The sequence below is a fragment of the Panthera leo genome, chromosome B4 (genome assembly GCF_018350215.1).
Source record: "Panthera leo isolate Ple1 chromosome B4, P.leo_Ple1_pat1.1, whole genome shotgun sequence".
Taxonomy (NCBI): Eukaryota; Metazoa; Chordata; class Mammalia; order Carnivora; family Felidae; genus Panthera; species Panthera leo.
Genome location: NC_056685.1, coordinates 6,889,641 through 6,904,963, shown reverse-complemented (window position 1 = coordinate 6,904,963; position 15,323 = coordinate 6,889,641). Strand labels below are relative to the sequence as shown.

At 43.0% G+C, this 15,323-nt stretch overlaps 1 protein-coding gene across 1 annotated transcript in view; it reads right to left on the bottom strand.

Moving 5' to 3' along the window:
• The window catches only part of TAF3 (TATA-box binding protein associated factor 3), a 181,823-nt gene that overhangs the window by 107,935 nt on the left and 58,565 nt on the right, over positions 1-15,323 (bottom strand). The window lies entirely within an intron of this gene.

Below are 15,323 nucleotides of genomic sequence, written 5' to 3'. Positions count from 1 at the left end.
GCCACTCGATGCCCTGCCCAACCTAAGCAGCCAGGCAACCCCTCCTCACTCTGGCAGAAGACATGAGGTGTTTCATCAGAGAAGGGGATTAAAAGGGTCCACCGACTGCTCCATAGCACAAAAGAAAAAAAGAGAGAGAGAGAGAGAGACACCCATACAGAGGCAAATCACAGAGAAATGTTAAAATATGGTTATAAAGAGAAGAATCTACATTTGCTAGAGGAAAACTACTAACCCGAGTGGGATCCCGAATGGCACAGGATGTCTCAACTATATGTCTAAATGCTACAATGACGGAGTCATTCCTTTCAAACTTCTACAGCAAAACAAAGACCGATTTTGAATATTTTGTTTAGCCAAATGATTTGTGGCAGGCAGAACTCTAAAAATGATTTTTGTTGTATACTCTCTCCCCTCCGAGTGTGGGGGATACCTGGGAATGTGAGGAGACAGCACTCCCCTGATTATGCAAAAATGAGATTAGCCCAGTGGATCTAATTTAATCACACAAGTCCTTTAAAGAGTTTTCTCTGGCTGGTAGTAGGGAAGAAACAAAAAATCAGAGATTCCAAGCATGAGGAGAGGGTGATGGGCCCTACCGGCTTGAGGAAGGAAGAGGCAGTCAGAAATGAGGGCGGCCTCTGTGCAGCCAGCTGCCAGGGGTCAGGGACCTCAGTCCCACAGCTGCAACGCAAGAACTGGAGTCTGCCGGTGAGGAATCTTCTCGTGAAGAGAAACGGTCTAGAACACAATGTCGGGAGAGCCCCTCTTTGCCTGCGCCAGGTGTCAGGCTCTCCTCCCCAGGAGCACTCCCACAGGAGAGCCCCGGGGAAGCACACCCAGAACGAGGAAGGTTCTGCGGGAATTGGCCTTGCCCTTCGTCCCCCTCCCCCCCGTCTGCCAAAATACAGTATTAAAAGACCGGAGGGGCACCCGGGTGGCTCCGTCAGTTAAACGTCCGACTTCAGCTCAGGTCACGACCTCACAGTTCGTGAGTTCGAGCCCCGCGTCGGGCTCTGTGCTGGTAGTGCAGAGCCTGCTTGGGATTTTCTCTTCCTCTCCCTCTCTCTCTGCTCCTCACCACCACCCCCTCTCAAAATAAATAAATAAACTTAAAAAAAATAGCTATGAGAAAAATAATATAGAGAAGCATTATTACTGTCTTAGAAAATTGGAAGGTTGAAGCAGACTTGCTTCTTACCTAGCTTTGTATTATAACAGAGGAGAACAAAGTTCCAATATTCCATTCCTGGGTTGGGTAACCGAACACACGCCAATTAGCAGCGACAGACGTAACTTCCTTTCTTTCACCTGTCATCAGCAACCTCATGGCTCTTCTCTTCTTGCCCCAGGGTTCCTGTTCCACTTCCTGCCCCCACCCCACCCCTGAGGCCCAAGTAAAATCTCTACTCTGTTACTCGTACGGTTCCCCCACTCCATTTAATACCCACCTCCCACTCCCTCCCGTGTTCAGCCTGGCATTCACGAAAGACACTGTGGATTCCTATCATGTCATAACTAGGAGCAGAAGGGGAGCCAAGCAACACAGAAACTGCATAAAGGATCTCCTTTTACCTCCGTGTCAACCCTACGGGGCAGGCATCGTTACCCCCGTGTCACGGGGGAGGAAGCAGTTTCTCCGAGTCCTGCAGGCCACACGATCAGTGAAAAGATGTGTGCAATGGCAAGTCTTACTCCGAAGTCCACACCTTTTCTTTCTTTCCGATTAGAATCATGCCCCAGTCTACCAAGACTCAACCAGCAACCCTCTGCTTTTATCTTCTTCTCCCTTCTACTATAAATGACACTCCTGTAGTAGTGACTAAAGCTCCCTAGCAGATTCGACGTGGGTGGACAAGTTATCTGGCGCCAGGCCAATGACAGCAATAAGAAATGTGACGCACCGATTTTTGGACAAGTCTTGTCTCTCTTCAAAATGCTTAAGACAGGACCACGCGACCTCTGAGGAACAAGTAGGAATTGTCTGCCAGCTTCAGGACAGAAATAATGGTCACGAGATCTCAGTTTAGTAGGAAACTGAAGTCATTACAGATCCACCAGAGAATTTTCCAGAAAAGTTGACATCACTGCAAAGGAAGGCACAAATATTCCAGGCAGATGTCTAATGGGTCACTACAACAGCAACAGCGACAGCAACAGCGACAGCCAAGGCTCACTTAAACAATCACCAGAGAAACTTCCCCTCATTTGGAATTTACCATTTGAAGAAAGCTGGAGGCTTAAAACAAGCACATCAAAGAAAAAAGTAAATGTTTCAAGACCCAAAGACCCTAATTTGAATACAGTTTGAAGGCTACGGGAGCAATGAAGGCTCGCTACAGAGCAAATGAAGAAGGTTTGGTCAAAACATCTTTGGACTCCTATTTAAATAAAGTCTTAGCCCAGACCCCTAGCCTGTCAAGAAAACTCCCTAAGAGCAATACGTATTAAAATAGTTCCATATTAAATACAGATGACTCTCGAACAACATGAAGGTTAGGGGCACCGAACCCCCACCCAACATCTGTGTCTAATTTTGGGTTCCTCACAAACTTAACTACTAATTGCCTACTGTTGATCAGAAGCCTCAGCGATAGCGAAAACGATCGATTAACACATATTTTGTACATGTATTACATGCTGTATTTTTACAAAAAAGTAACTTAGAGATAAGAAAATGACATTAAAAAAATCATAAGGAAGACAAAATACGTTTACAGTACTACACTGTCTTTATCCAAAAAAAATCAGCATATAAGTGGACCCGTGCAGTTCAAGCCTGTGTTGTTCAAGGGACAAGCGTATGTGGTTTTATATATTCAACAAATGAATATGAAATCTTCATAGATGATTTTGACTGATTTTCACTGATTTTTAAGTGAGTGGTAACTAAATATTAACTGACCGAATAAATGAATAGAAAATAGGTTTTCAGGAAATAAGCTCCCATTCAGAAGACTGACCAACAGCAAATCAGTATTCCACTTCCAGTAGTAGTTTGATGTTCAGTCGTTATCCGGGGATGGATTCGCTCACTTCTGTAGCACACGGCACTTGCAGGAGGAACAGAGATCTCTCTACTTGAGAGACCTACTTTCGAAACCAGACAGCAGTGAGATAACGATACAGGCAACGACTGCTTGCTTGTTTCTGTTTTCCTCCGTTATCATTTTCTACTCTATGTGGTCATTTCCCTATCGCTTTACGGCCAAACGGGTTTCTTGAGTACTGACATCAGTACTGACTGCAGAATGCGTATCGGGTGGGGAGGTAAAGTTTTTAACACATGTGACACTCCGAAGTCGAATACGGAGAGTAACTATAGCTCTAGATTATGCTTCGTGGCTTTCATTAGAATAGCTAGTTGTCAACGGAGAGTTTAAGACAACATACAAATAGAAAAGAGAAAGGATAATTTTAAGGCTAATTAAAAAAAAAAAAGGTGCAATACCTTTGGTGCTACAGAGCAGAAGATTTCAGTTGGACAGAAGAAACGTACTTTGAGTTTTATGCCCACTCTGCCGGAGGAAAGCATTAGGTTAAAGATAGGGGACGAGACAGTAATAGAGACTGACCCCATCTCTTTCTGTTTTTCCTAAGAGTTCCTTTGAGAAGGATGATTAAGTAGACGGGGGTCTATTGAAATACAAAAGGAGACGGTACTTTAATGATGAGGCGAATTTATACAAGAAAGCTCCTAAGGAGGATCGGGCACATCTGATAAAAAGGTGGATATGGGCAACACAGAGGTAAGAAGCGCAAGCTGGAGGGGCTGGACGGAAAGACGAGCTCGGTGCACACGCGTCAGACAGGCGAGGGCGGTGCCAGGAGCGCGGGGATCCGTGGGAAGCAAGGGGCAGCAAAGCAGAAGAGGACCAGGACAGATCCGGCTCCAGGAATGAAAAAGAAGTGACAAATATAACCAACAATAGGAGGGAGAGCATGCAGCCACGACCCGGCGCCACCTGAGACGGAAGCACAGAGGAAACTGCTCAGGGACCAGGGAGGTCGGGTCAAGTAGAGCTGTCACCGGCTCAGCAGGGTTCCCGAAGGTCCCCATCCGGACAGACTTGGCGAAACTTACCACTGCACGGGGCCTCCCTACTGCCTACCTGTTTATTTGATCTGGAACAGCAACATATCCTAAAAAAAATTTTTTATGTTTAGTTTCGAGACAGAGAGAGAGAGACAGAGACAGAGTGTGAGCAGGGGAGGGGCAGAGAGAGAGGGAGACACGGAATCCGAAGCAGGATCCAGGCTCCCAGCTGTCAGCACAGAGCCCGACGCGGGGCTCGAACTCACGGACTGCAAGATCATGACGTGAGCGGAAGTCAGATGCTCAACTGACTGAGCCACCCACGCGCCCCAGCAACATTAATCGTACCAAATCTAAAATCATAAACACATCTCCCTGTTAGGCCTATACTAATTCGTTATTAAATAAAGCCTTCTTTCAGAAAGTAGGCCTTTACATCATTCTCTTAGAAGATAGCAAGTTCAAGAAACAATTAGCAATTTTCCCTATACATATCTCAAATATCCAAAGACTGTATTTTATTATTATTATTTTATTATTGAATAATAGTTGACATATAATGTTACATTAGCTTCAGGTGGACAGCGCAGTGATTCGACAACTATCCATTCACATTACACAATGCTTACTCACGACAGTAAGTGTAGTTATCATCCATCACCTTACAATGTTATCACAATATTCCGGAGTATTTTCCCTGTGCTGTACTTTTCATCTCCGTGACTCACTTATTTATTTTATTGTTATTTTTTTATCTGTGACTTATTTTATTTTTTTTTTAATTTTTAATGTTTATTTTTTTTTGAGAAGGAGAGAGAGGCAGAGAGAGGCTCCACGCTGTCAGCACACAGCCCGACACGGGGAGATCGTGACCTGAGCTGAAGTCGGACGCTCAACCAACTGAGCCGCCAAGGTGCCCCTGACTTACTTATGTTATAACTGGAATCAGATTGCATTTTAAAGTTTATTTATAACTTTCGACGAAACATATGAAAATAATGAAAAATTATTTCTAAATCAGACTCTTTGAGATTTCAAAGTAAAGATGAACAAACAACTGACCAACTGATGGACTGACAGACACAATTACTGTTGGGATTTTGTAAGAAACGACGTGTTCCAAAAACCGACGTAAATTTGACAGCAGGAGTGATAATCAGAGATACCAAATATTTTCATTTTAATGATCTGATGATACATTCTATTCTACCTGGCTAAGATTTAATATTTAAAAATATTTAAAGACATTATAAAATACCATGTGCTGCTTTAAAAAAAAATCAGTTTTTCTTGTGACAGAAGAAAAACTACAGCAATCAAGTTTTCATATGTTTTTTTCATCTTGATGTCTGCAAAAATTTTGCCATCGAGTAGAACAAAGACAAGAAAATTCTGGTGCTTTCTCATGAAATCTGTATTTGACAAAGGAATGAAGAGCCCCCCAAGAGCTCAGGAATCCCCCACGGCGAGCCCATGCTAGTCCCTGACAGACAGTATACAATGAATTTGCTTATTGCTGTGTTTAGTCCGGTTCCACTATTCTTAACCGAGCCCTTCTGAAACGGATACGGTACACAGAAAACCCAAAACACTTGCAGAGAAAAGGGGCAAAATAAGCATTTACAGTGTATACCTGAATTCTGTAATATATAAAGTTGTATACACAGTAATTTATGAATGAACTAAATCAGTGAATGAACATCTAGGTTTTGAAATTAAGTTTTTCAGAAAATCTCTCATTTATTAATACGAAAAGTGGTTATAAGTTAACTATCAGCAGAAATTATTCAGTGTTACAATTTATACGCATACTGTAATAGCATATAACACTATTGTGCTTGCGTGAACAAGCAAAGTAGATATTCCATTTATATTGGCAATGTTCCATAAACAACAAAGCTAAGTCCAGTAGATACAACATTTTCAAAATGCATGTAAACTATTTAGATGAATTCTTTCTGCTGACAATCCCAGGGGAGAGAAGAGAAAATGATGTGTTTTACCCTAAGAGCTCAAGGCTCTCTGGAGAGGTAATTCAATTGAAATTTTACATTCAGTCTAGCCAGGCAGTGATAAACAGATGCTTAAATTAGCTGCCTTATGCCATAATCAAATATCTTACGCAAAAAGTTTCTAACAAAAATATAGAGAAGAGGGTAAAGAGAAAAAAGAGGGGAAATAAAATACTTTTTAAAGGCTTGCGATATTTTTAGAAAAAAATGTTTTTCTAACTTCTTCTGGAAGTATTGTACCATAGGAACCAAGCATGCCTTTCAATACATTTACGGGTTGGCTCATACCATAGGGCCAGAGCACACAAATAATCACATAATCGCTTAATTTTTTTTCTCTTTAATGTTTATTTTTGAGAGACAGAGAGAGACAGAGAGAGACAGACAGAGCGTGAGCAGGGCCGGGGCAGAGAGAGGGAGACACAGAATGTGAAGCAGGCTCCAGGCTCTGAGCCGTCAGCACAGAGCCCGACACGGGGCTCAAACCCACGAACCGTGAGATCATGACCTGAGCCAAAGTCGGACGCTTCACCGATGGAGCCACCCAGGTGCCCCAATAATCACTTAAAATAAATGAATTCTTACATGAAGGTTTTTGAAACTGATATAATTTGCAGAGGTTCTTTTAATGGTTGCATGTACAACATTTAACTTGTATGTGCATCTTTTACTATAAGCATCTTCAAGTCTTCTCTGAAAGTAACTAGTGATGCAAATAATAAATCCATAAGAGATAAAAGCTTAAAACCGACTCACAAATTGCTCCTATATATCAAAATGGGTAAAAAACTATAATAGCAGCTAAAAATAATTAAAACCAGCAACCAAACAAACGGGGATAACCGAACCTCTATCAAAAACCTGCAACCTTGATTGGACTGACTCCCCAGATGAATGAAATGTGCTCCCGCCCTTCTCTGAACTGTGTCCACCAACACTCCCAGTCTGTGGAAGGCACACAGCTAGTAAAGATCCACTAGGTGAGCTGTGTGCTTATTACAAATCGGTCGTGCTGTTCTCAAGCCCATTTTCGTCAGGTGTACTTGTTACTGTTACTGGGATTATTTAATTACATATTAACCGAGGAAATAGGAGTGCAAAAAGAGACTTATTTCTAATGAAAACTAAATTGAATGCTTCAGGAAGACTCAACATAGACTAATCACTGGGGGGCGGGGGGGCGGGGAGAATGTCTGCTGATTTAAGTATGGGCAAGGATTTACAATATAAACTAGAAGGATTAGAAGTTAAAATCCAGAAGGATTCTGCACTGATTACTTTGCAAGTTTCTAGAGTTCTAACTCCACTGAAACTGGGGATCCCAGGGGATACAACTGGAGTGTGGTTTACATAAGAAAAGCAATGTTAAATTCCAATCAGAGAAGCACCAGGCAAAAGAGCCCGGACTCCACATAAAAAGGCAGGTGAGGGAGCCTGGGTCACTCAGTCATTGAAGCATCCAACTCTTGATTTTGAGTCAGGTCGTGATCTCATGGTTCGTGGGATCGAGCCTCACAAAGGTCTCTGAGCTGACAGCAGGGAGCATGCTTGGGATTCTCTCTCTCTGCCCCTCCCCTGTTCATGCTCTCTCTCTCAAAATAAGTAAACGCTAAAAAAATTTAAAAAATGAAAATAAAAAAAGGGCAGGTAGATGTACATTTCTATGTCTTAATAACTGGGTATATACAATGTTTAAGGTTTTCCTATACAATTTCTAAAACATAATTTCCTGCTTTAACTTCTGTGTTTAACTGACCAACTGTGATAGGATTAAGAGTCTTCTACTGTGTTGGAACCTGGAACACAAAGACAGTGCCTCCCTAACTGGTGGACAGACGATTCGGCACGATAAAACGCCACAACACAGACAGGAATAGGATGCTCAGAGCGTCCAGAGTGGCTTGGGCAGGCAGGAGAAGTTCAAGAGGACCTGACATGAGTCCAATGTGAAAAGCAAAACAGAAGCTCATCAGGCAGATAAGAAGAGGCGATCTCTGAGGAGAGGAAACAAAGGGGGACAGGGGAGAGGCCACGGTGCATTCAGACGGCAGCAGTGAGGACCTGTGAGTAAGGGGCGAGGGGAAATGGCCGGAAGGGAGGCTGGTCTTACCTTCCATGGCCAAGAGTTTGATTTTTATTGGGAAGTCAAAATAACGTCAAGGATTAAGCAGGCCGATAGCTAGATCTCTATTTCAGAAACACGGCTCTGGCGCAATAGGAGAGACAGGGGAGGGAGGAGACTCTAAACTGGAAGTTAACGTAAAATCAGAAATCCAAATCACAACAGGGGCCCGGGGGACTGGAAAAGACTATCGTTTCAATGTACAGGAAGGCAGCGTTGATAAGAACTAGGGAGGGAGTTGACGAGAAGGGTGTGAACGAGAAGCATCTGAGAAGGCCTGCAGGCTCCGAGCACGAGCACCGACGGGAGAGGTGATGGAGGCCATTCACGACAGGTGCACGCGGGGAGACTCTGACCAGTGGAAGAAACAACCCTGGGTTAGAAATACTGAACGAGAGGTGAGGCTTGTCCCGTAGGCCACCGAACGTACAGACGTGGACTTCACAGGAGAGGCGAAGGCCTGGGGAAGACCTATACGTTGGCAATATCCAAGAGTGGGGACAAGCATGGTCTCAGGAGCCAGGCCCTGCCGCTTCCTAGCTCCGCACTGTGGGCAAGTTACTTGACCTCTTTCCTCTGCTTCCTCATCTGTAAAAAAGGGTTAATAACAGTACTTCTTTCCCGGGGTTGTTGTAGAGATGGAATGAGTGTATATGAAGCGTTTACAAGAGTGCCTGGCATGTAGGAAGTGCCACCGTGGATTAGTTTTCATCGCTGCTGCTATTACAACCAGAGCTATGGCTCTGGCTAAGATCAACCTGCAAATGAGGAGAGCCAGAGGAGATCAAGGAGGAAAGCCAGAAAGACAACCCTTGATGAGGGAGAAGACGGCAGCATATTGTCAGAGAAGTTTAAAAAAAAAAAAAGAAGAAGAAAAAAACAATCTACAGTTTGAGAGAAGGGTAAAGTCTGCAACATTGAGGTCACAGGGATAGGAAGTAAAGTCATTTCTGAATTGCCCACTGGATTCAGGCATTAAGCAGTTACTGGAAGTTTGAATAAACGCAGTAGCAACTGTTTGGCCCCCCAACTTTCGTGATTATATACTCCACATATAAAAAATAGATCCCGGGGCGCCTGGGTGGCGCAGTCGGTTAAGCGTCCGACTTCAGCCAGGTCACGATCTCGCGGTCCGTGAGTTCGAGCCCCGCGTCAGGCTCTGGGCTGATGGCTCGGAGCCTGGAGCCTGTTTCGGATTCTGTGTCTCCCTCTCTCTCTGCCCCTCCCCCGTTCATGCTCTGTCTCTCTCTGTCCCAAAAATAAAAAAAAAAAAAAAAAAAAAAAAACGTTGAAAAAAAAAAAATAGATCCGTACGTCAATTATCCTATCTGTCGTTATACATGACATGCTAACTGACTAATCTCTCAAGGCGTGATATATGCTTGGTGATATTTTCAAACACCAATGATGCAAGAGAGAAAACCCAATTCAAATAGTTCTATCAAGAACTTCCAACTTGGGGGGATAATTTCTTGCTACATCAGATTAAATGGTGACTTTTTAAAATTTATATATATTTTTAACTAAAAAAAAATTTTTTTTTGAGGGGGGGGGTCAAGGGAGCATGAGGGGGGGAAGGGCAGAGAGAGAAAGAAAGAGAGAGAGAGAGAGAGAGAGAGAGAGAGAGAATCTTAAGCAGGCTCCATGCTTGCTGAAGAGCCCAACGTGGGGCTCGATCCCTCAACCCTGAGATCATGACCTGAGCTGCAATCAAGAGTCAGATGGACCAATGCTTAACTGACAGAGCCGCCCAGGTGCCCTTCGACTGTTAAAGTGCTATGTCGCTAACCACAAGGATGCACCAGGCACCGCCACCTGCTCACTGGTCACCGTGTTTGTGTGAAATTAGTAGAGTGTATGTCGTCGCAGCCTTTCAGGCAAGTGTCTTCTTAAGACACTTTTCCATCCGGTGAGAGTAGGCTCAGCTACAATTAGATAGTATTTGCTTGAACCCTATGAAGTGACCAGTTTCCACCGGTTCCACCCACTGATCCATAAATGCACTTAACTGGGCGTACCTAAGCTGTCGCACGTGGCTACAGACCCAACGCAAACAGATGAGCGAATGACCACCCCTCCAGACTGAAGAACTGAATGGGCGTATCAGTGTCTAAATGCATGAAATGTAAACACATGACATGCAGTTAATGTATCAAATATTCATAAAGTTAAAAAAAAAAATAAATGTAGGTAAAAGTTAAGTGGAAGTTAAACAGGTCCCCCCGTGTCCCATCTGGAACCACTGCTGCAAAGGTTAAAGAGGGAGGAGGTAAGGAGAGGCACTTGATCCCTTTGGGGGAGCTTGGCGGTCAGTGAAGGAAGGGGTGATGATGTTGGTGTGGAGGAAGACAAAGTCAAAGAGGGGCTTTAAACGTTGTTCTAAAGACGGCAGTGATGTGAGCACACCTGCGGGCTGCAGGAAGAAGCCAAGGCAGACAGGGTGTGGGGTGAAGTGACCGCACCCGGGCAGGGACCCTAAGCTAGAAGGTGGGTCTCGTCACCATGGCCGCAGGGGCATTTCGGGAGCCCAGAAATCTCCTTGAAAGAAAAAAAGCCCCCCGAGTCATTCTGACATGGCTGCCCAGAGAGTGGATGGAGCTGGACGGCTGAGCTAGAGCTCAGGTCTAAAATGCTTCGTTGTTCCAACTCTCCAATTTACACTGGCCTTCTGTTGTAAATGGCCAATTAAAATTAGAAAGACTTGCAATAACCTAAAGGTACAATCAGGTATCTTCCTCTCTAATCCTTAACTTTTCCTTTATCACCCCCAATTTTAGCTTGCATTGAAAGCCTTTCTTGAGGTTTGTTCTCAGACTTCAGATGATTCAGCATCAAAACACTCCTGGGGTTCTTATCTGTTTCGGTCACGGGCAGTCAATTCATCTTGCCTAAACAGTTCACAGTTATCACCGGGAAGGTCTTATGTTGCATTTTCATCTACTCTGCTCTCTGATCTCCTGTTTCCTCTCCCTCTAAGCAGCAGAAGTGGGGAAAGAAAAAGAAGGGAAAAAGAGAAAAAGAGGGAAGAGCTACACAGGGAGTCTTTTCATTGTAAGGATAAAGCCTTTCTTGATTCTCTGTGATCACAGAAAGTTCTCTCCACACTTACAACACTTTCGTAAGCAAAATTCCAGGCCGGGTTCATAGCTACCCTATTTTACATAAAGTGGCAAGTCCTCGAGTAACTTCATTTTCCTTAGCAACCCCTTTAACGATGGTATCAGTCCACAAACTGCTTTCGATTCCGTTTCCTTAGCCAGTTTGTAGCCCTTATACAAAAGAGAATATTCAAACAAAATTGGAGGATAATCTTAAAGAAGATATTTAAAGTAGGTGCAATCTAAGATTACCCCCGTCTATATTATTTTTTATTAATGTCATGAGTGTAAGTTTCACTTCCTAAATAAGACTCACAGAAGTTACTTGAAAGCAGAGATCAGGTTGTAAGTGTGAAAGTACAATGGGTATTAGTATTAAGATGGGGAAATAGGAAGGGGATTAACATTTATTGGATATCTGCTATGTGCTATGATGTATATATGTTATCTCATCTAATTTTTAGAACAACTCCATGAGATACTATTAGACTCATTTTGCTGATAAGGGAACTTCAGTTCACAGGGGTTAAGTCCTATAGCTATTAAGTGGAAAAGCCAATTTCAAGCCAGATCTATGACTGCCAAGCCCATACTTTTCTTTGGTTATTACATATTGTGAGTAAAGAAAGAAACAATAGTAGTTTCGTATTAAGGATAAAAAAAAATTGAAGAGAATATGGAAGGATGGTAGTAAAAAGGAAAGAAGCAGGAGAAAGAAAACAAAGAACATACTTAGGAAACAGCAGAGGGACAGGAGGGGACCCAGGTGAGGCCAGCAGGTCAGACGGGGACACGCACATGCGCTGACTCGAGTAAAGCATCGACACAGTAAGATTTGGCCGAAACAGGGTTCTTCAGACTTAAAACCCGGGTAACAGGTAACCACAAATAATGCTCTGGAGGCAAGCGTCCATGAGAAGGTTCAGCTCAGAGCCCCTGCTCAGAAGAACGATGGTAATGAAGACAGGGCATCTGCTAAGAAGACAGAACACATGCGTGTTTGTCCTTGTGGGGAGGAAAGGTTGATTATTTGGGGGAGAGTGGATTACCATGTGGGAAGAACCGAGATCAAAGGCATGCAAAGAAATACTTCAATTAGAAACGCTCATAATCAAATATAGGCGCACCAGAGGAAACGGATCTAAAAGAGACACGGGCGATAAACCGGAACCTGATGAGACCATTACCTACAGAGAAGGGTGGGGACAAGCGGAAAGGATGAGGGAGAGCGGCAACGCAGTGACACCTGCCTGAGTAAACGTCTCATTTTCAGAACCTTGTTAATATTTTATGTAAGGAAAAAAAAACCCTCAACAATGGAGGGGGCCAAGCCTAAAAAGGAATATAAACAGAAACACAATAGAAACAGAAATAGGAATAGAAATAGAAGTACCTATGTTTCAAATGCACATCATAACTGTACTGGCGGTGAGGGGAAGGAAACTAACCCAAGTTCACTGTTCGGTGCGGGTGGTAAAACATGTAACACAAAATTTGCCAATCAAATCATTTTTAAATGTGTCATTCGGAGGCATAAATTGCACTCAGCATGTCGTGGGGGTATCGCCACTATCTCCACACTGCTTTCTTCATCGCAAGCGGGAACTCTGTGGCCAATAAGAGGCAACTCCTCCTTCCGCTAGCCCTACCAAGTAACTTTGAATGCAAAATTTTGACTACATTCCTTCAAGCTAAAGACTTAAACAAAACAAAACAAAAAAACTGTGAACAAAAACCACAGTCTAGTCAGTAGGTTTGTTTTTCACAACACAATGGGTTAGCAGTTCTGCAGCTGCCTTCTGTGTATTCTAGAATTAAGCAACTAAGAGAATGAACTGTGTGCTTTGAATTAGATCTGGAGCTCCCAGCAGGAACTCATGCTTCTACTACATATGGAGGAATAATCACGGAAATACAGACAGATGTGTGTGTACACACAAATGTGTTTCCTAGAGCTGCCTGCCAAGAGCATCTGAAAGCAAGGGCAGCGTAGCAGCAATGACCTTCTAGTGCCCTGATCTTGGATTCTAAACTCCATTCTTCAAACTTCAAAAGCCTGGGCTCTGGAGAAAGGGCTGATTCTAGGATGAGGACCGAGAAGTACAAAAAGAGATCATCTTGTTGGGCCAGAAAGTGATGAAGTACTCAAATGATACAGACAAGTCAAAGAGCACAGGAGACAGCTTGAAGGGCTCCCACGGGCCAAACAAATCAGGGGCAATTTAAGCACCAAAATAAATGATGATATTAGTGAAGTATATGATACATTGACTAAGACAAAAACCCACAAGTGAACTCTGACATAAATATACAAACAAGTAAGTGGGAAAGAATGGAAAATCTTCCTTAAAGTAGAATGTGAACTAATATATGTGGAAGGATGGCTGGAATTAGAAATTTACCATCCAGCAACCAGGGACAGTCATGACTCATCCAAGTAAAAACCATCAATGGATGTTAACAGTTGGTAAAATTTGATGAGAAACAGAATATTTACATCATCTCTGACCATCTACCCACCAGATAGCGATCAATGTCAAAGAGGAGACTAATAACTGGACAGCAGAGAAACCTGGCAGACACTGCCTTGACCAAGTACAACAATTTCTTAACCAAGAAATCGACATCATGGGGCCCGTCACATGACACACCGGAGGAACACAAGACCACTGCTATAACACATGAACTGAATCTCATGAGTATGCATCACTCAAACCCAAATTGAGGGACACCCTATGAACTAACTAGTTCTCTTCAAAACCTTCAAGGTCATGAAAGGCAGCAAGAGCCCGAAGAGCCGTTCTAGGTTAAAGGAACTCAAGAGCCACGGCAACTAAACACAACGCGAGATTCCTGATCAGATCCTGGACCAGACACGTTTGTTTCCTTCTGCTCTACAGGATGTTATTGGGACGACTGGCATAATCTGAATATGGTCTACAGATTACTCACTTGCATGATTTCAATGTTAATTTCTTGATTTTGATAACTGCAGTATGGTTACATAAAATACGCTTCTTATTTTTAGAAACACACACAGATACTTAAGGGTAAAGGGGCATCTTGTCCTAATCTACCTTCAAACAATTCAGAAAAACAAAACAAAACACACACACCGGAAAAGAATGATAAGCAAATGAGATAAGATATTAATTTTTGGGGAATCCAGAGGATGAATATAAGGGAATTCTTTGTGCTATTCTTGCAGCCTTTTCTCCAAGTGCGAAATTATTTTAAAGTAAAAAGTAACACAAAATCATCCGGTGTATTCACCCAGCTATTGCTTAGTATTTTTGCAAGAGCCTGATCAAGTGATTACCTGGCTGACGCTCGAGGACCACCGATGCCCACCTCCCTGCTTCAACCACCTCCTGACATGAACACCTGCATCTCCAGACAATCGTGGCTGTTAAAGAATTCTTCCTTATACTGAGTACAAATCTGCATTTTTCATCCACAAAATCCACGTGGCTGGAATGTTACTCCCCTAAATCTTTTCAAAGGCTTTCTGCCAAGCTTAGGTTTAATGGTAGCATAGCTCCTTTTTTCAAAGACCAAACTTCTCACTCTCATCTCCTCCTTCTGAAGGTTCCTTTCCTCACCCCCTTAACAATATTATCTCCTCTGCTATAAAACGAAGTAGATGGACTTATGGCCTCTGAGGTCCTAACCACCAGACTGAGTCTCTTAGAGGTAAGGACTATGGGGTATTTGCACGGCCAACACTAACATGATAAATGAGGAGTGCATGGATTGGACTCATCAAACTTCCAAATCTAACATGCTACATAAATGAGATCAACGACTCTTCGATATTCTCCAATGAGCAGATCTCTGCACTATGCCACAGATTACATACAAACTTCCAAAATCTAAAAAAGAAAGCACCTTTACATTTCCAATTGCTTCCCTGTAATTTGGTAAAATGCATCACCTTAAGAAACAGCTATGTTCATAAAAACTTGTGGATAAATCAAAACGGCTTGATTTACAGTTTCGAACCCACTGTAGGTACCCAATCGGTATCTGCTCAACTGAACTTGCTAATTCTTTAC